At 41.9% G+C, this 20161-nt stretch overlaps 1 protein-coding gene across 3 annotated transcripts in view; it reads right to left on the bottom strand.

The window, feature by feature from the left end:
• The window catches only part of BPGM (bisphosphoglycerate mutase), a 32040-nt gene extending 23672 nt beyond the window's left edge, over positions 1 to 8368 (bottom strand). The window contains exons 1-2 of one of the 3 annotated variants that reach the window (XM_040471912.1): positions 7997 to 8366; positions 5056 to 5197 (exon numbers count right to left, since the gene is read on the bottom strand). The gene's annotated coding sequence lies outside the window, so the exon portion shown is untranslated. Of the gene's footprint in view, positions 1 to 5055; positions 5381 to 7996 lie in introns of all 3 variants that reach the window. The other 2 variants (XM_040471911.1, XM_040471913.1) reach the window with 2 other exon arrangements.
• Between the last annotated feature and the right edge of the window lie 11793 nt (positions 8369 to 20161).

Consider the following 20161-nt stretch of genomic DNA (forward strand, 5'->3'; position numbering starts at 1 on the left):
CCGCGTCGGGCTCTGGGCTGATGGCTCGGAGCCTGGAGCCCGTTTCCGATTCTGTGTCTCCCTCTCTCTCTGCCCCTCCCCCGTTCATGCTCTGTCTCTCTCTGTCCCAAAAATAAATAAACGTTGAAAAAAGATTAAAAAAAAAAATAGGTCATTTTGACATGCTTTACTTTTCTTAGACTATCGTCTTCATAAATTGCCACAGTGTCTCACACTTCAGGTGAATATACACTTGCTCGGGAATACAAGCTTAGCAATTGGCCCGGCAGTAAATCGACAGGTGATTCAAAGGAAACACGCTATGCAGGTGACATCTTTTCAAAGACTTTTCACTACGTGTAGGCATAGAAATTCCACCTAAATCGCTTGTAGAGCCAAAAAAAAATATTCTTTCCATAAATGCCACCATAAAATTGAAGTTATGTTATTTATTTTCAAATGTTTATTTTTTTTTAAGGGAGAAACAGAGAGAGACAGAGAGAGGGGGAGACACAGGATCTGAAGCAGGCTCCAGGCTCTGAGCTGCCAGTACAGAGCCTGCTGCGGGGCTTGAACCCACAAACCGTGAGATCATGACCTGAGCTGAAGTCAGATGCTTAACCGGCTGAGCCCCTATTTATTTATTTTTTTAGACTCAGCATCCTTTCAGCAAGGCAAGCCTGGAGAGAGCAGGCAGGTAGGGGACTGGTGCAAACACATGGCCCTGCATTTACTGAGGTTACTACTACAATATTTCCAGGACCTCTAGGTAGTTTCAACAAATGTAGCACAACAATCTTGCTGCTGCCTCCTACTCCTGCCTTTCATTAAAGCATATAATTTCACTCACCTCCCCCGCCAACCCCAATAACTGACGCTCGTTCCGTCTTCCAAACTAATGCTCCTGAGACGTTGCTGCCTCCCTTCCTCAGGTGTTTGAAAAGTAATGATGTCTAATACTCTAGCATAACAACTCGTGAATGGGTGGGGAAAGTTACAGGCTAAAGACCAGTCTAAAAACTTAGTTTGGAGGAGGGCACCTTTTGGGATGAGCACTGGGTGTTGTATGGAAACCAATATGACAATAAATTTCATATATAAATAAAAAAAAAATAAATAAAAAAAAAATAAAAAATAAAAAAATAATAAAAAAAAAAATAAAAAAAAAAAATAAAAAATAAAAACTTAGTTTGTTCTCTGCTTCCAAAAACTGAGGAAGAAATGTGATCAGTGATATCATGCTGAGGTAACATAAAAATAATGGATACAGAAGGGCACCTGGGTGGCTCAGTCAGTTAAGTGTCTGATTTTGGCTCAGGTCATGATCTCACAGTTCGTGAGTTTGAGCCCTGCGTAGGGCTCTGTACTGACAGTAAGGAGCCTGCCTGGGATTCTCTCCTTTCCTCTCTCTCTACCCCTCCCTGACTCCTTCTCTCTTGCTCTTTCTCTCAAAATAAATAAAGAAACTTAAAAAAAAGGGATACAGAGTCAGGGTTGCTTTGATCAAAAGATTACCCTTAATTATTAGCTCTTCAAATGCTACCCTCAACCACTCTGATGTTTTTCCTAGTCCAAAACCTCATTGCACACCTTTGAACAACTCTTAACCTAACTCTGTAGGAATCCAACTCTACAGAACATAGGCTGGCTGTATTTGAGGACAGAAAAAAAAGAGGGGTTAGCCATGTTTCTAATAAAAAGGAACGGTTCTTAAGGGAAATGAAATCCAGAGCTCAGTTCTTAGAGTCTTAACAAAGCGTTCTTTCCCCCAAATCAAGCTCAATATTCAAAGTTCAAACATGTACCTGAAAGTACCTTGTTTTCCACTATCTATTACTTTCCCTAAAGCTTTACAGTAACTTTTCTATTTGTATTTGTAATCTAAGGGCGCCTCTCTACCAGGAGCAAATGCTATCACCTCCAGGTGTTTTGCAGGCATTACGACCCTGTCATTCTCCAGCTTTACATCTACCAGCAGCCCCCACTGATCACTTGGTACATGCAAAGCAAACTACAGCAGGGAGACCCCTATTCACAGGGAAGACATCTACATCTGTAATGAGATGAGTGTTTGCCTGAGGCACGTTGCTTGTTCCGGCCTGCACGGCATCACTGATGAGCAAAACACCCACTCATGACACCTCCTTCCTAACTTTGGTTACTTATTCCCCCAGGATAGTAGCTTTTGTCAACACAAGCTATTTCCACCAAATCCCAGAAGTTTGAAGTCAAGAAACCTGGACATTAGTCCCAGCTCTGCTACTTACTGACAGCGTGATATTGACCAAGTTATTCAAATTTTCTAGACCTCAGGCTCCTTATCCATAAAGATAAGGATAACTGCTGTTCTCAAGGGCTATGGGTGAGACTAAATGAAATTACAGTGAAGCACTCCTGCCGAAGTGAAAAGTATTCTGGGTTGAATGCAGCAGACTTTGACGAACCAAGCCTGGCACAGACCTCAGGCTCCTGAAAGTGATCCTCCTTGCTGAGGTATGCACAGAAGTAAATGCTGGGAATAAAGTGAAATGAGGGGCACCTGAGTGGTTCAGTCGGTTAAACGCCTGACTTTGGCTCAGGTCACGATCTCACAGTCTGTGAGTTTGAGCCCCGCTTTGAGCTCTGTGCTGACAGCTCAGATTCTGTGTCTCCCTCTCTCAATACTCCCCCCCCGCCCGCCCACCTCATGCTCTCTCTCTCTCTCTCAAAAAAAATAAACATTAAAAAATGATAACTTTAAAAAATAATAGGGGCGCCTGGGTGGCGCAGTCGGTTAAGCGTCCGACTTCAGCCAGGTCACGATCTCGCGGTCCGTGAGTTCGAGCCCCACGTCAGGCTCTGGGCTGATGGCTCGGAGCCTGGAGCCTGTTTCCGATTCTGTGTCTCCCTCTCTCTCTGCCCCTCCCCCATTCATGCTCTGTCTCTCTCTGTCCCAAAAATAAATAAACGTTGAAAAAAAAAATTAAAAAAAAAAATTAAAAAAAGTAAAGTGAGGGCAGGGGTAAAGAGAAAAGGTTAAATTAGGTAGTGAAAGGAGAAATACAATCAAATGTTGTGTGTATTGGGGGTGTGGGGAGTTGATGTTAAGATACAGCTCTAGAAACATACAAAATATTAAGCAGTATTCTACAATCCAAATGCCTTGGTCAAGTTTATGTTTTATAAAGTACATTTTTTTCAATATTTGTGGCCAAATTTCAGTGCAAGAGTATTACCATTAAGTAATACTTGTAGTCTTATTTTTCCACGTAAACATCCTCTCACAACCAGACTTCATTCCAAGGATGTTCAAGAGACCTGTTGGTTCAAATATTTGTTTATCCTCTGTTCTCTGAGCACCAGGCCCACAGAAATGAAGGCACAGCTGAATTTAGATGTACCAGTCATTACTTGAAATGAAATGTGCCACTTAATTTCAACCAACCGTAGAAGGCAAAAGAGGAAGAGAGACTGGAAGATCTGCCCAAACACTAACAGTGGTTACCTCTGAGCGACGGAATAAAGGATGACATTTTCTGCCACATTACGCCCTGTACAATGGTCATTCTGTACACTGACCAAATTTTCTACAATGATCCATGTGGTTTGGTTTAAACGGGAGCACAAAAGAGTAAGTACCACCCTTTGTAGATGGGAACTTTTATTTGCTAACAGATTGGCCCAGAATTTACTGCTATGAGATTTTTTGCTTATGTACTCATGGTGGAAAATGTCTAATCACCTTTAGTTTAAAACCGGCTTTTAACACAGGCATGGCCCTCGGAAATAATCCACTGCACCATCCGCTTTTTAAAGATGCAAAAAACTAAGTCAGAGGGTTGAAATGATTTGTTTAAGATTACACAAATAGCAACAGCTTCATGACTAAAACCTAGGTGTCCTGACTTCCAGCTCAGAGCTCCTTCCATTACACCATATGTTTGAAGTACACTTCTCTAAAGTCCACCAACATGGGGATTAGGGAGTGCACTTGTGATGAGCACAGGGTGATGTATGGAAGTGTTGAATCACTGCGTTGTACACCTGAAGCTAATATAACACTCTATGTTAACTAACTAGGATTAAAAATAAAAACTTAAAATAAAAGAAAGTCCACCACATTCGAGGGGCATCTGTGGTGTGTCGAGATGGTACAGGAATACAAAGATGGATAAAACCTAGTCCCTGTCCTCAGGGGAGAGAGGTTTAGAACAAAGTACAAACTGACATGTGTTCTGCTCTCATCACAGAAAACTGTAGCAGCTACTGGGGAAACACAGCATTTGATTCTTTTCTCGAAAAGTCTACATTCGGTCAACATTCTGGTACCACTCACGGGCTGTAAATCCTCCATAATTTGGAAGGGAGGCAGTAAGGGGAAGAGGGTTATAATAAGTTAGCAAACAACCAATTATCCTTTAACTTTACTTTTTCAGAGTAACTGTGAACTTTACTTCCATCATGCATTTCTGTTGCCCTTCTCGAGTAATGCAGCCCCCATCCCTTTGGAAGGAGGAGAAATAAACTTACTTTTTTTTTTTTTTTTTTTAATTTTTAGTGATTCTAAGAACCTGTGATTTAGCTCGATTTGAGAGCTACATGAAACCATCGCAGATATTCACCTCTTTCTCCTTCCCTGCCATTCAGTTTTTTTCTCTCTACCTAGACGTTTAGGGCCAGGTCTGCCATCGTCCTAGTGGCATGGCTCTGAAAACACCCGAGCTTGCTTCCAGGACCCCTACTAGTGAAGGGGCTCTGCCACACTGTGTCTCAAACGTCCAGGAGCGAGGAGTTCATCACTCCCTCCAACTCCTATTTATTCTTGCCGTCAAGACACCACTACCAACGCGGAGTCCTCCTTTCAGCTGACAGATCTGACTCCCAGAGGGGCACATTCTGCGAAAGGAACAGCTGAGAGGGACCTTGGGGAGTAAGTGAGGGTGGGAGCTCAAGGGGCGGACGAGCGAGCTCCAGATTCTCTCCAAAGACGGAATCCGGGGAGTAAAGAAATGGCCTTCCTGCGCTCAAATTAAAACACCACATCACTGAAAAACGTTAAGGTTCGCAACAGCAAAATTCGAAAACAAAACCACTCACCTGCAAAGAGGCCACCAGCAGCAGCAGCCACCTCTCCTCAGAACCGCCAAGCAGCCAGCTCCTCCTACAACTCATCGCTGCCGCCGGCATCGACGCTCTTTTCTAGCTCTGGAGCCAGAAGGGGCAGGTCCTAGAGCTCTGCCTATTGGGGGGTCGAGCTGTCACTCATTTGAGGCCTCGCCCCACTCCCGGGATCAGGTCCGGGTCTTTTCCGCTTCCCAAAGCCATGGGGTAGAAGGCGAGGCTTTGATTGGCTCTCTGCGGAGACGAGCATACTCGCAGACCAGTAAAGACCTGACTTCGACGCCGAGGGGCGGGCCTGGGCCTGGGGAAGTAGAAAAAAACAAAGCCGGGAGCATCGCGGCGGCGATAGAAAACCTTTGGGCTTGGGTAGCGTTTAAACCCTTGAGGTGCTGCTGGAAAGCGATTCGGGTCACAAATGAACCGTCTGCCAACGTAGAGAAGTGGAATCCTGGAAGTGATGAGGTGATACCTTCTTTTACTCATGGGAAATTTTCATCCTGGGGATGAAGGTGGGAGTCCTCGCAGGCGAAAAGCTCCTGCTTTCCTCAGTGGTTGTCAGACTTAAATCGTGATTAAAGCAAAAGCCTTAAAAGTGCCCGATTTATGAGCAGTAACTCATGCCCCTTCCTCTTAGTACGTTCATAGGGACTCCCTTTGGGCAATTCCCCGACACTATTTTGGTTGGGGAAGAAAAGTGATAAGAGGGATGCATGAAGAAAGCTTCTAGAACAGTTGAAGGAAGGATGGAATGGAAAGAGGAGGAGAATTATAGATTGGGAGGCCACAGTGACTGAACAGGAGAAACCCATGAAAATACCCAAAGCTCGGCACGAGGCCCTGTAAGCATCTGAGTAGCTTTGAACTACCACACAGCTTTGAAGCGAGTGTCAGAACTTTTGGGTGGACGAGAAAGATAAGGAATGATAGGTTTGCCTGACCACCTGGGAAATTGTCCTTCTTGATTTCTAGAAGCTGCCCTACCTACTGTTTAGTGTCCTCTTTTGGCTTTTTCCTATTTCATCCTCGTGACAAGTTCAGTAGGTTTGTGACCACCAGGCATAAACATAAGCCTAAATTAAACATCATTTTGAAAAGATCATCCTTCCACATTTTAAACTCTGTGACACACTATGTACTGAACTCCTTCCCACCCAAGTGTTTGTAGTTAGCTCGGCATAGCATTTCCCTGTCTTTGAATGTAACAGTTCCTCCTGGAATCTCAAAGACAAGAGCTTTACTTCTGGGAGAGCACACCTCCAAGGCCTGACGGGTCCCAGCAGGTGATAGGTCCCACCTAGCGATAGTTAGAATTCACCTTGCACGAGATTGACCAGAGTCAGGTCAGAGCAACTGGAGGAGGCAGCGTCCAGGAATGCAGCTTCTAAATCCTATACTCGTACTCACTTGTTTTTCCTCTTCTCCATGCCAGATGGGGGCAAAGTGAGGAAAAAGCTTTTCTACTACAGGGTAGCATTGAAGCTCCCTACTCCGTGCCCCCCGTCCCTACTCTGGAGTCTAAAGACGACCATTCACGTGTCAGACTCTTACAGCATTTGACATTTAGAGATCCTTACTTAGGACTTAAGGGCCCCTGCTCATTGGATTTGGTTTCACTGTTGTGGATACCCATGGAGGGCTAGCTGGGCACCTAGGACATGAACAATCCCAAACATCACTTGCATTTTAGAATCTCTTTCTACAGGTGAGAAATCGGAACTTTAAAAGGTTTAACGTTCACAATTATTACAGCAGTTGGGGACAGAGCCGTGACAAGGACCCAAGGTTGCCAATTCATAATTCTGAGAAAATGTTTCCTCTTCCGCTGCTTTCCCCAAAAATAAACAATAGTTTTTTTTAATTATTATTTTAATGTTTATTTACTTTTGAGATAAAGAGAGAGAGAGAGACAGAAGCGTGAGTGGGGGAGGGGCAGAGAGAGAGGGACGCACAGAATCTGAAGCAGGTTCCAGGCTCTGAGCTGTCAGCACAGAGTGCAACGCAGGGCTCAAATTCACAGACTGCAAGATCATGACCTGAGCTGAAGTCGGACACTTGACCCACTGAGCCACCCGGGGGCCCCAATAGTTTTTTTTTTTTTTTTTAATCAAGGTTACTGATGTTAAAATTAACTTCCATTGGGGCGCCTGGGTGGCGCAGTCAGTTAAGCGTCCGACTTCAGCCAGGTCATGATCTTGCGGTCCGTGGGTTTGAGCCCTGCGTCAGGCTCTGGGCTGATGGCTCAGAGCCTGGAGCCTGTTTCCGATTCTGTGTCTCCCTCTCTCTCTGCCCCTCCCCCGTTCATGCTCTGTCTCTCTCTGTCCCAAAAATAAATAAACGTTGAAAAAAAAATTAAAAAAAAAATTAACTTCCATTAAGGCCAATCAGGAGAAATTTAATTCTGATACAGGCAAGCAGTTTAGCTATGGAAATAGTGTCACAGTTCACTGCTTTGTTTCCAGTAACTTTGATGTAGTCCCACTGTCATCCAAACAAATGAAAATGCAGTAAATTGGGGCGCCTGGGTGGCTGAGTCGCTTAAGCATCTGACTTTGACTCAGGTCATGATCTCAGAGTTCGTGGGTTCAAGCCCCGCATCGGGCTCTGTGCTGACAGCCCGATTCAGATTCTGAAGAGCCTGCTTCAGATTCTGTGTCTCCCCCTCTCTCTGCCCCCTCCCCTACTCGTGCACATGCGTTCTCTCTCTCTCTCTCAAAAATAAATAAAACATTTTAAAAAGTAAAAAAAAAAAAAACAAAAGAAAATGCCGTAAATTATCATAGCCGTGTTGTCTCTTTGTTTTTCTCTCTGTTACGTGTGTATATTGAAAAGTCGATGTTAACACGTGGTACTTTAAGGGTTAGTAGCAGATTGTCTTATTCAGAACCTGAATAAAATACTTTTATGATAGCATACATACCTGGCCAAAAGAATTTCACAGCTGTTTATATAGCCTTTGAGGTAGGGTCGAGCTGGTCCACCGAGCATCAAAACATCATCCATTGACTTAGGCTATTCTGCCTTTTTCTTCCCTGCAGAGCCATTGGCTCCCTCCTCCCCCCGCTTCTCACCAGCAAAGTCCAGAATTAATTGACCCTATATCCAATGTACAGGACTGTCTCCTTGTCTTCACAGTGTCAGGTCACAGCCTGATCTGGTTGTTTCCTGCTAGTATCTAGTCTCCCACCACACCCTACCTTCTTCAGAGTCAGATTAAAATCTGTCACGCACAATCTAGTATAGTCGGGTCAGGTTTGGCTCCCACCATCGCCCTGCTAAGTATAGGACTCCTCTAACTGAAACCAAACGCTGGGAATGCTCTCATGGATCAGGCACGTAGACCCACAGAGAGGACATTTAAAGCCATCTGCCCCTTCATTCACAAGTGAAAACGTAGAATCCGCTTCTCGCAGAGTAGTGTGAAAAATAACAGAGGCCGTTTTGAAACAGTTTCACAATCTGTGAAGCACCTTACGTCAGCCATTTTATAGAACTGGGAACTTAGGCATGCTGCTTGACCTCAGCCTGTGTCTTTATCTGTGAAATAGGAATAAAACCTACGTGGCTAATGTGAAAATTCAATGAAAGAACACAGTGTGTACCTGGCACCTGGAAAGCATTCAGTAAGTGGTAGTTATTCTTAACAATTACGCTAATGATAAATGTCAAGTGTTCTAACTACTTAGCAGTACTTGCATTTTAAGAATTCAAGAAAATTTGGGCCTTGTGCCTTCCTTCCCTTTCCTGCTCCCAAGCAGAGACCTGACCTCCTGCCGAGGATATAGGATGGGAGTCTCCCAGTATCTCACGGCCACCCGGAGAAGCGACTGTCAGGAAGTGAATGTGGAGAGGGTGCAGACCTATGGACAAGGCCAGGAGCCTCTGCATTGGGAGGTCTGAACTATGTGAAATTTTCCCATTCTAAGTCTCAACACTGAGCATCTATGGGCAGGAAAAGAGCTAGGATGGTTGTGTTTTTTTTTTTTTTTAATTTTCCACTCTCAGTTCTGGGCTGTGTAGGGACACCCAAAACTCAAGGACAAGGGAGGGAGGGGCCTCATCCAAAAAATTTGCCCCATCCAAATTTTTTACCTCTCTATTGAGGAAAAGGGCACATTTCTTTAAAATGCTTATTTTTCGGGGCACCTGGGTGGCTCAGTCGGTTAAGCGTCCGACTTTGGCTCAGGTCACGATCTCGCGGTCCGTGAGTTCGAGCCCCACGTCGGGCTCTGTGCTGACAGCTCAGAGCCTGGAGCCTGTTTCAGATTCTGTGTCTCCCTCTCTCTCTGACCCTCCCCCCACTCAGGTTCTGTCTCTGTCCCAAAAATAAACAAACGTTAAAAAAATTTTTTTAAAAATGCTTATTTTTCTATGGTGATGAACAAGGTAGTCACAATTTCTGCCCAGTGGAGTTGTTTCCTAAATGCTGTATCATATTTACATATTGAAACACTATATTGAAAACTATTACATTTATTGTATAAGGTTTAGAAAAGAAAAAAATTAAAATACCCGTAATCTGGGGCGCCTGTCGGTTAAGCATCCGACTTTGGCTCAGGTCATGATCTCACGGTTCATGAGTTTGAGCCCCATATGGGCTTTGTGTTGACAGCTTAGAGCCTGGAGCCTGTTTCAGATTCTGTGTCTCCCTCTCTTCTCTGCCCCTCCCCTGCTTGCGCTCTGTCTCTCTCCCTCTCAAAAATAAACATTAAAAAAAATTAAAATACCCATAATCCAACCACTCAGAACTTATCATTGACAATTTTTATTTCCTTCTGGTTTTCCCTATAAATCAATTATTTAAAAAAAAACCCTGGAATCCTTAATGTATATACTATTTTACAGCAACATTTACTTAATTTATTATGAACATCTCCCCGTCATTTAAAATTCTTTTTCAGCACATAATTCTATCATGTGAATGTGCCTTCAAGAATTATGTCTCGTGGGGCGCCTGGGTGGCGCAGTCGGTTAAGCGTCCGACTTCAGCCAGGTCACGATCTCGCGGTCCGTGAGTTCGAGCCCCGCGTTGGGCTCTGGGCTGATGGCTCAGAGCCTGGAGCCGGTTTCTGATTCTGTGTCTCCCTTTCTCTCTGCCCCTCCCCCATTCATGCTCTGTCTCTCTCTGTCCCAAAAATAAATAAATGTTGAAAAAAAAAATTAAAAAAAAAAAAAAAAAAAAAAAAAAAGAATTATGTCTCGTAATTCAACCAGTCTGCTACTTCCAGACATTGTGGGTGTTTCAGTGTCTTCAAAAGATTCAGGGATTTAAATGGACTGCTTATTTCCCCCAGTGACAGGGTGCTCTGGAAATGTCTGTTGAACCAAAGGGACTGCCTGCTGGTCTCAGTTCTTTTTTGACAGGGCTGGTAAGTTGGCCAAGAATCCTTTTCTCTGTGCCCTGGTATTGCAGAGCTGAGAGAGCAGAAGCCATTTAAGCCTAAAGCTCCCAGAGGGGTTGGCCTTTAAGCCCTGCTTGCCTCAGAGTTTCCTGAGGAAAAGGGAGTTTAGGTGACAGAAAATTGGGGGAGGGAATGGACAGGGGTCCGTTAATAGAACCTTACAAAACTCCTGGCATTTGTGTCTCCATTTTATAGATGAGGAAAGTAAGGCTCCGAGAATTTGTTCAAACCTGCGTAGCTAGTTAAGAGAACCAGAGCTTGACTCCTAGGCATGGTTCTAAAATTTTGACTCTTCCCACCATGCTGTCCACTGCTCCTAAAAGCTGATGGGTGGAACTTCATTTTTTTTTTTCCTGTGAGAAATTTGTTGTCAATCTTCTAGGATATATATTTATATCTATTCCGTAAAACAAAACAAAACAAAACAAAACAAAAAAAACACCTCCTGACTTTCCAAGAATTCCTTCTGTCTATGGGTTTCCTGAATTGGCTCACTCTTTGCCAAAAGAACATATCTTCAGTTTTTGGTGAACAATCAGATGATGTAGCTTTTTTCCCCCTGTGTTGCTTATTTTCTTATAGAAGTGTCCTTACTATATACATTGGAAGGTGAGTCATAAAAGGAAGTTCTTATAAATCCTGCAGCAATTTAACAACATTATACACAGTTCCCTTAGCTTTTGGGATTTATAAAGTATACCTGTGTATATGTGTGTGTGTGTATGTATATGTATAATATGAAATGTGACTTAAAATATATATATAAAATATGAAGCATGTATATAGCAATGAGCCTATTTTTCTGGTTTGGCTCATAAATGGTTTCTGAAGGAAATTCTAAAAACGGTTTTCCAGAATTATTTAGAGCCATGAAGCATTTTGAAATAGGTGTTTAACATCCCAATATGGTACTTTGAAGCCAGTAACATGTTATCTGGAGGTGTAGTTTCTAGAATGTGTTGCTAAAGTTTCTTTATATGATCTAATCAAAATCAGTTTTAATCAAGGGTACATGTTTTAAAATACCCTTTTTCCATCCTTCCAACACACACACACACACACACACACACACACACACACACACACTACCAATACCCTAACCCAAGCTACCATTACCTCCTGCCTGGATTTTCTCAGTAGACTCCTAACCAAATTTTCCTGAATCCACTGTTGCTCTCTTTTAGGCAGCCAAGGTGATATTGGTAGAGTATCTTTGGAGTCATATCACAACTAATCTCCCAGCCCCTCTAGCTTCAAACACTGCAATGGTTTCCCATTATTCCTGATATTGGCCTTCCTTCTTCCTCTCCATAGCCACTAAGACTTTGTGCATGCATTTTCCCTCCCTAGAATGCTGTTTTCTCCCCAGTTAAAGTATAGAACAATATTTCAAATTTCCTAATTCCCAGGCTGAATCTCTAATGCAGGTATATTACTGGGGACTAATAATTATCCAACAGGAAGAAAATATGACTTGGAGGTTCAAAAGAAGTGTAAGAGTGTGGGCTCTGGAAGCAGTCTGCCTGATTCTGTCCTGTGCTAACCATGTGAACTTGGACAACCTGTTTAGCATCCTTGCCTTATTTAAAGGTACCTACCTTATAAAGTTGTATTATTTAAATAAGTTAACATATGGAAGGAGGTCAATACATTTTAGCTTTAAAAAGTCTCCAGGGTAGATTAAGGGCCCAGTATTATTTCTTATGTATAGAATAAAATCAACCTTGTTGATATTCTCTTTTCTTCTAGAGAAAAACTGATACAGTAGGCAACTGGGAGGCCCTCTTAGGGCAGGAGAAGGCTGGTCCTAGCAGATAAGGTTTCAGGGGCTGCACTACGTAGGGTAAGACATGTGATTACTTAGTGAAAACAAGTGCCAGGACACAGATGCTAGCGTGTTGAGAAGAAAATGAAGCCTAGGGGCTTAAAAAATACAGAGAGGAAAACACTAAAGAAATCTAAAATAGTATTAAAAAATCACAACAGCAAACAAAAGACAATCTATTTGCAAATGAAATTATCATACGCTTCTAAACCAAGCCTTATTATGTAAAGTATCTTTTCCTTGCGTAATGAACATTTTTGACGCTACCTGAGGTCCCAGAATTTTTTAACAGAATGTTCTCTGGTGGCTTTCAGGGCTGTCATTTCTGTAGCTCCTTCTAAGTTCTGTTTTGTAAGCTACTTTACTTACATGTCTGTGACTCCAACATGAGTGAGACATTTGAATCTCAATCCAACATTTGAATCTTCACTACATACATGTAGAAGATTGCTTGGTTGGCTTCGTTTATCGTGAGTTTTCAAGTACAGAGTAACGAGAATAAGCAATTGGTTACCAGTCTTGCGACCATCAGCCAGTACCAACAACTGAGCATTGGTCTTTTTATGCCAGTTGAGTATCCTAGTCTCTGACATTATCTCTCAGGGGGATGTCAGATAAGAGAACTAGGTAGATCACCTGTGTGGTAAGCACAGAATGGAAAAGTTAGCAAAAAAAAAAAAAAAAAAAAGGTTGCTCTGTAAACTAGGTATGGTGTATAAGGTGAGTAATGGCAAAGGCACCAATGCTGATGATTCTTGACGTGCTGAATGACGTGTTGAAACTCACATTGTTGTGATCCATGATTACTCCGTGACAGCTGAAGCAGAGAACCTGCAATGCCACATGACCTACATTTCTTCACCTTTGGAACTTTAAGCAAGTATGTAAAGGCCAGGCATCTGTATCTTGCTAACACTTCCCTTGTGTTGAAAAGTATTTTTAAGACCAATAGGAAAAAGAAACCTATGTTCTCAGCTCCAAATCAAATCATATTAGGCAAAATATTTTTTTTTTTAATTTTTTTTTCAACGTTTATTTATTTTGGGGACAGAGAGAGACAGAGCATGAACAGGGGAGGGGCAGAGAGAGAGGAAGACACAGAATCGGAAACAGGCTCCAGGCTCTGAGCCATCAGCCCAGAGCCCGACGCGGGGCTCGAACTCACGGACCGCGAGATCGTGACCTGGCTGAAGTCGGACACTTAACCGACTGCGCCACCCAGGCGCCCCATATTAGGCAAAATATTAACAACAGACCAACTTTTAACAAAATGTTGTGGGAAAAGTTACATTTTTTATCTCCAGAAAAGGGTAAATTCAGCAAATATGTATAACTCCTTATATTTTCAGGTATATAATATATAAATATATAATATGTATTCCTCTTTGCTTAAACTCCCATATTTTCTTATGCTTTATGGAGTCTCCACCTTCTCTAAGAATGGAGAAAAAAGAAGAACAAAAAAGGAAAAGAAAAAATGAAAAAAAAAAAAAAAAAAAACCCCAGTAACATCTTCAGAAATGCATAGGATCTGGTCTCAACGAGCAAATCAAACCCAAAAGTAACCAATCATTCATTGAATGTCTCCTCATGTTTAAGAAATTGTGTTAGGTTTTGAACGAAGTGAGTTAACAGTACATTTAGCGCCTACCTGGAACCGTGCTGGGAGCGAGAGATATAAATATAAGTGAAACATTTTCCTTACCCCTAAGGAGTATGGTCTAAAAGGAAAGAGACCAACTCATGAATTGTTCATTACGGCCCAACAAATATAAGTGCAAGTGTAATTATTGAGATGTTTTGATGGAAGTATTAAGTATGTAGGGAGGGGGGAGGCTCTGGGGGTGCAAAGAAGTTGACAGCTATCCTGAGTCCCTTGCAGTGTGTAATCATTCCTCAGCTTTTCTTGTCTTTCACGACCTTGGTATTTTTTTTTTTTTTAATTTTTTTTTTTCAACGTTTATTTATTTTGGGGACAGAGAGAGACAGAGCATGAACGGGGGAGGGGCAGAGAGAGAGGGAGACACAGAATCGGAAACAGGCTCCAGGCTCTGAGCCATCAGCCCAGAGCCCGACGCGGGGCTCGAACTCACGGAGCGCGAGATCGTGACCTGGCTGAAGTCGGACGCTTAACCGACTGCGCCACCCAGGCGCCCCCCTTGGTATTTTCAAAGAGTACAGATTATTTTGTCAGATGTCTCTCAGTTTGAGTTCACCTGATATTTTCTCATGATTAAACTGAGGTTATGCACATTAGGTGAGAATACCACGAAATACCGTGTTCTCCTTCCTGCATCATATCACAGAGTTCATGATACTGATGTGTCTCATCATTGGTGGTATAAACCTTCATCACTTGGTTAAGGTGGCTTCTGCCAGGTTTTTCCACTTAAAACTACTGAATTCCGCTTTGTGATTAATAAATATCTTGGGGCAGATATTTTGAAATGATGCAAACTTTATTTCTCCACAAACTTGACACACTAATTTTACCATCTGGTGATGGAGTTTGTCCGCAGGCATTATTATTGTGGTATTTCCTGATAATTTTATATTTTCCTCTTTCCTTTTACATTTATTTGTTCAAATTCTACCAAAGGAAAAGCTGTCGCATCTCCCCCACTTACTTATTTAATTAATTTTTAAAAAGTTTTTAATGTTTATTTTTGAGAGACAGAGAGAGACAGAGCTTGAGTGGGGGAGGGGCAGACAGAGAGGGAGACATAGTATGTGAAGCAGGCTCCAGGCTCTGAGCTGTCAGCACAGAGCCCGACGCGGGGCTCGAGCTCACGAACTGCGAGATCATGACCTGAGCCGAAGTCGGACACTTACCTGACTGAGCCACCCAGGCGCCCCTAATTAATTATTTTTATCTGTATGGACTCGTGGGTATCTATTATATTTATGGATTAGATCGAACACTGTGATTATTTATTTTGCTGCTCAAATTTTTCCAGCTTTGGCACTTAAGAGCTAATTCAGGTTGGTCCCTAGTTCTGTTTTATTTTGGACCGTGTTCTTAGTTTCTGGCACTGCAACATATTCCAGGTTCATCTTACGTGTGATGTGCCCTGGCCCTGGAATCAACTGTTTCCCAAGGAAGAAACAGTTAGAGTGTAACAGTTGTGTTAGAGGCGTGTTTGGAAACCAAGATCTGAGCGAAAGATGTGAAATTGGCTAAAATTTCTGACAATTTCAAGTTGATGAGAATTTGGACTAATTAGAATTCATATGCTTATGAGAATTAGTACCATCAGTGTGGAAAACAATTTAGCATTAGCTAGTAAGGTTGTAGGTAGGTACATTCCATGCACCAGTAATTCCAGTGGAAAAACTCTTGCCTATGTGCCACAGGAGTTAGCGCAGCTTTGTTCAGAAAAGCACAAAACTGAAATGACCCAAATGCCCATCAGTAGGAGAAAAGATGAGTAAAATGTGGTATATTCATAAAATGGAATACTCTAAAGCAGTGGAAATGAGCTACAACTACACACGTCAGCAGGAATAAATCTCAGACACATAATATTGCACAAAAATGAACGTGAAGTATGATTCCCTTCACTTGAAGTCCATCAACATGCAAAATAAAACAATGTGGATATTTGTAGGGATGCATAAATGATAAGATGGTAAAACTAGAAAGAAAAGGGAATGATAACTACAAAATCCAGGATAGTGGATTACAGGTAGGGGTGGGATGCAGTAAGCTTAAGAGATAATGGCAGTATATTTCTTAAACAGAAAGGTGGGTAAATGGACTATAGGCAACCGTGTGTGTGTGTGTGTGTGTGTATTGTATAATGTAGTGAGGGGAAATTGGAGTTAGGGAAAGAAGAAAAAAGAAGAGAGGAAGCAAAGAAGGGATGGAAAGAGACCGGGAAAGATGAAGGAAAGGAAAGAAAAACAAAAAAGCATTCCCGTAATGGTGTCTTAAGATCTAGTTGGTGGTAGTTCAAATTCTGACACCAACTGTCTGTCTGGCTTTGGATGAATCACCACACTTCTCCGAGCCTCAGTTTCCATACCAGTTAAACGGGAAAAATGTACTTTGTCCTGCAAACTTTCCCGTGTTATTGTGAGGATAAAATGAAATGTTTGTAACTGTAGAATAGTACTTGGAAAAAGTAATGAAGTGTTCTAAAATATGAAAGAAAAAGAAAATTCATACCTCAAATGATCTTGCTTCCTAATGCCAGAAGTTTAGTATACCTTACGTACAAGTTCATATTCAAGGGCTCTGGGTTTGCGTCCTGCGGACTCCTTGCTCAACCAACGTGAGGAGGAAAGCAGATACTGTGCATATGCCTTTCAAGAAGGTTGGTTTGCTCCGCCAAAATTCATAGCAGGGCAGTATAATCTGAGGTCTCAGGCTGCACAACTTACGAGCGGTGGTCCCTGGGGAAGGGCAGTGTCGGTGTGCTGCCTGGTGCTCAGAGGAGATCACACGTGTGAAGGGGCTTTTCTGAAAGAACACAATAGTGAGCGCTTTCAGGGCAGGGCTCCCGGGCCTCGCCATCTGCCAGGCTCTGGGCTTCGTCCTCTTCATGATCTCCTTTCATTCTCACAACAGCCCCGTGACACACGTCATATTATCCCCATTTTACAGATGAGAATATAGGGCCCCAGAGAATTGAAGTAAATGACCCAGGTCACCAAGTGAGTGACAGGAGCAGAGGTCCTCCTCATGGCTGTCTGCAGCCATAGCCCCTACTCCGCATCTACCCCAAATGTCTTTTGACGGACTGAAATCTCCTCACAAGTCTTAACGGCTCACAGGTATCGTCTGTAGGCTGATAGAGCTCCTCGTCACCAGCCAACTTCACACTTAAGATATTGGCACACTTAAGTCAATATATATATGTATTAAATATATATATATATATAACATATACTATTATACTATGTTATATATATATGTGTGTGTGGCTTGAATTATTTGTGCCAGAAAGGATCTTCCTACTGTAGTAGAATGGCCCCAAAGGGGAAATAAACAGCAGGAGACATCACCAACCATATCTAGATTAGAGACTCAGCCCCTATGCTTAAATTTTCTCTTTGTCCCTCTTCTTTGCTTAGAATAATCATCTTTGCTGCATGTTGACTGCACTCCAAATAGGCTGATTTTTCGGCCTCTGCCTTCTTCTGTAGCTACTGGCTCTTGATCTTTTGCTTTTTAAGTCATGTGTTCTATTAATAAAATTCATTAATGGATCACTTTATAGATATTCTAGTATTTAGCTGTCTTTGAATTTCTAAAAATAAGACCTATTTTGGCACAGCGTATTTTATAAATACGCCATTAGAATCAATTGTTATATATTTTATTCATATTTTTTTTTGAGAGACTAGTCTACAGTTTTGAATGATTCTTGGGAAGGGTTTTTGTCCTGGGTTATTCTATCCTTATAAGATGAGTTGGGAAAATTCCTTCTTTTCTGATACTTTGGAATAATGTGACTGTCACAGATAATATCTGGACTCTGAATGTTTGGTAGAGTGCTCTCCGTAAATCATCCTAGCTTGGGGACTTTTTAGAGGGTAGACATTTTACCTGCTTTTTACACCTTCAACCCCACCTCCCACCCCTGGTGCTACTTGGTCTACCTAAGTTTTTCTCTTTCTTCTTTAGTTGCTTGTGGTCATTTGTATTTTCTATATAATCATCTATTGCATCTAGATTTTCCAGTTTGGGGCAAAATTTTATGTAGTGTTCTCTTACACAGTTCAACTATCTTTTTTGACTGTACGAATAATCCTTTTGTTATTCAAGTGGCCATCATTTCTCTCTGACTGCATAACCTACTGACCAGTCTCTCGTATCCACTCTATGTGTATCTACCCCCTATTTGATCATTTCCTGCTCTACCCACCAGTAGGCAAAAAAAAAAGAGCTATCAGATCTTAAACAAGTGACACACACCAGAGAAGTCTATTTAAGCAGTGAAACGTGTAGTATCTTCCTAGCCAATCTGGTACTAATCCCAGCTGTGAGGCAGAGACTTGGGCTATTCTTGGGTGTGCAAGGTTGTCACTGTATGTGACTTCCGTCTCCATCCCTCCTCACCTGTGTGTTTACATACACCTGTCCTCCACTGTCCCCTGACCCACCCAGCCTAGCTACATCTATCCTGTACACTCTGCCTCCCCACTCTGCCTCCATAGTCCACCTCTGCTATTGAGGAAGGAAATTTGGACTGGAAATGTTATCCTGGATTCCCGGCATTATGGAAAACAGCCGCAGCACCTGATTACCAAATGGGAGTCTATAAGTGCTACAAGCCAGGCTCGACCATCTAGTAACCTTCTGTTAAATCACTAAAGAAACTCCAGTCCAGTTCTACTAGGCCTCACCCTGAAGGGAGATAGAAAAGTAGACAAAGTTAATGTGTATTGAGCCTTTACCCCTTTACAACCTACCCCAAAGTCAGCAACAGCTAAGCATATATATCTCTGGGAATTTCAAATCTCGACCTGCCCCATTTCACACGCATACAAGCTCTACCTTTCCTTAACCTCATTCATCACTCATTTTCTATGTATATCTCTGAGAGATCTTGATTCTGATGCACCAATCAGCTTTTTCCTGGTCTTTAACTAGAACTGTGTTTCTTGTTTACTTTTGGGCAGTATCCATCCTTATCTACTGAAGTTAGGAGTTGAACAATTACCAAAGGGGGGAAGAAAAAGAAGGAGGGAAGAAAAAGAAGGAGGAAAGAAAAGATTTTTGCACCATAAGTGGTGCAAATTATTTTTTTAAAAAAATGCACAATAGAGGGGGCGCCTGGATGGCTCAGTCGGTTAAGCGTCCAACTGCAGCTCAGGTCACAATCTCGCGGTCCGTGAGTTCTCGTCCCGCGTTGGGCTCTGGGCTGATGGCTCATAGCCTGGAGCCTGCTTCCTATTCTGTGTCTCCCTCTCTCTCTGCCCCTCCCCCATTCATGCTCTGTCTCTCTCTGTCTCAAAAATAAATAAAAAAAGTTAAATTTAAAAAGTTAAAAAAATACACAATAGAGGATTTATACTCATCAAAACTATGTGCTTCTTTCAGTAAACAAGGTTATGAGTGAAGTCATCAGTTCTGTAAAAAGAAAGGGAAGAAAACAACTAGTTCAAAGAGAGCATTTTCCCCCTTCTTTTTGGTATGCAATGCCACATATTTGAACAATTAGTATCAAGTCAATTCAATGGTAGAATGTGGTGTAATATATAAGCATGGCTTGGAGTCAGGAGACTTTGACTTTACTCCCACGATTTATTATACTAGTTGTGTGACTTTAGGATAAATTGCTTAAAACTGTAATCTAAGTTATTTGTAAATTTAAGATATTATTTAACTATAGAAACTTTAAGGCTTTGGGCTTTCTGCAAAGTGGAGAGCGAAACTCTTCCCTTAACCAAGAGTCTTTGAAGGAGGCTAGAGTGGTCCCAGGTCAATCTCCTCCCTCTCCCCTCAACCCCCACTGATCCATGAAGAAACAAACAGAAATCCCCAGTGAATACTTCTGATTTGTTAAATACAATAAAACATAACATAGAAATAAAATATAATAAGATATTGAAATGATCAGATAGAGAGTATAAAATAATTGTGGATCAAATTTTTCCAGAAATTAAAGATGGAATAAAAACTGAAAAAGTGTCAAAATATAAATCTAATGAAAATAACAGGCATGTTTGAAAAAAAACCACTTAGGACATTTATAAATAAAATATAATTATTATAATTAATGTCTTAGTGGATGAATTACACAGCATATATGCAGCTGAAGAGAGTTAAATCTGAAGGAAATACTCAGACTATAATACATAGAGACAAGGCAGTAAATATGGAAGAGAGATTAAGCTACATGGAGGATAT

Source organism: Herpailurus yagouaroundi, unplaced genomic scaffold (genome assembly GCF_014898765.1).
Source record: "Herpailurus yagouaroundi ecotype Mexico unplaced genomic scaffold, PumYag 100, whole genome shotgun sequence".
Taxonomy (NCBI): Eukaryota; Metazoa; Chordata; class Mammalia; order Carnivora; family Felidae; genus Herpailurus; species Herpailurus yagouaroundi.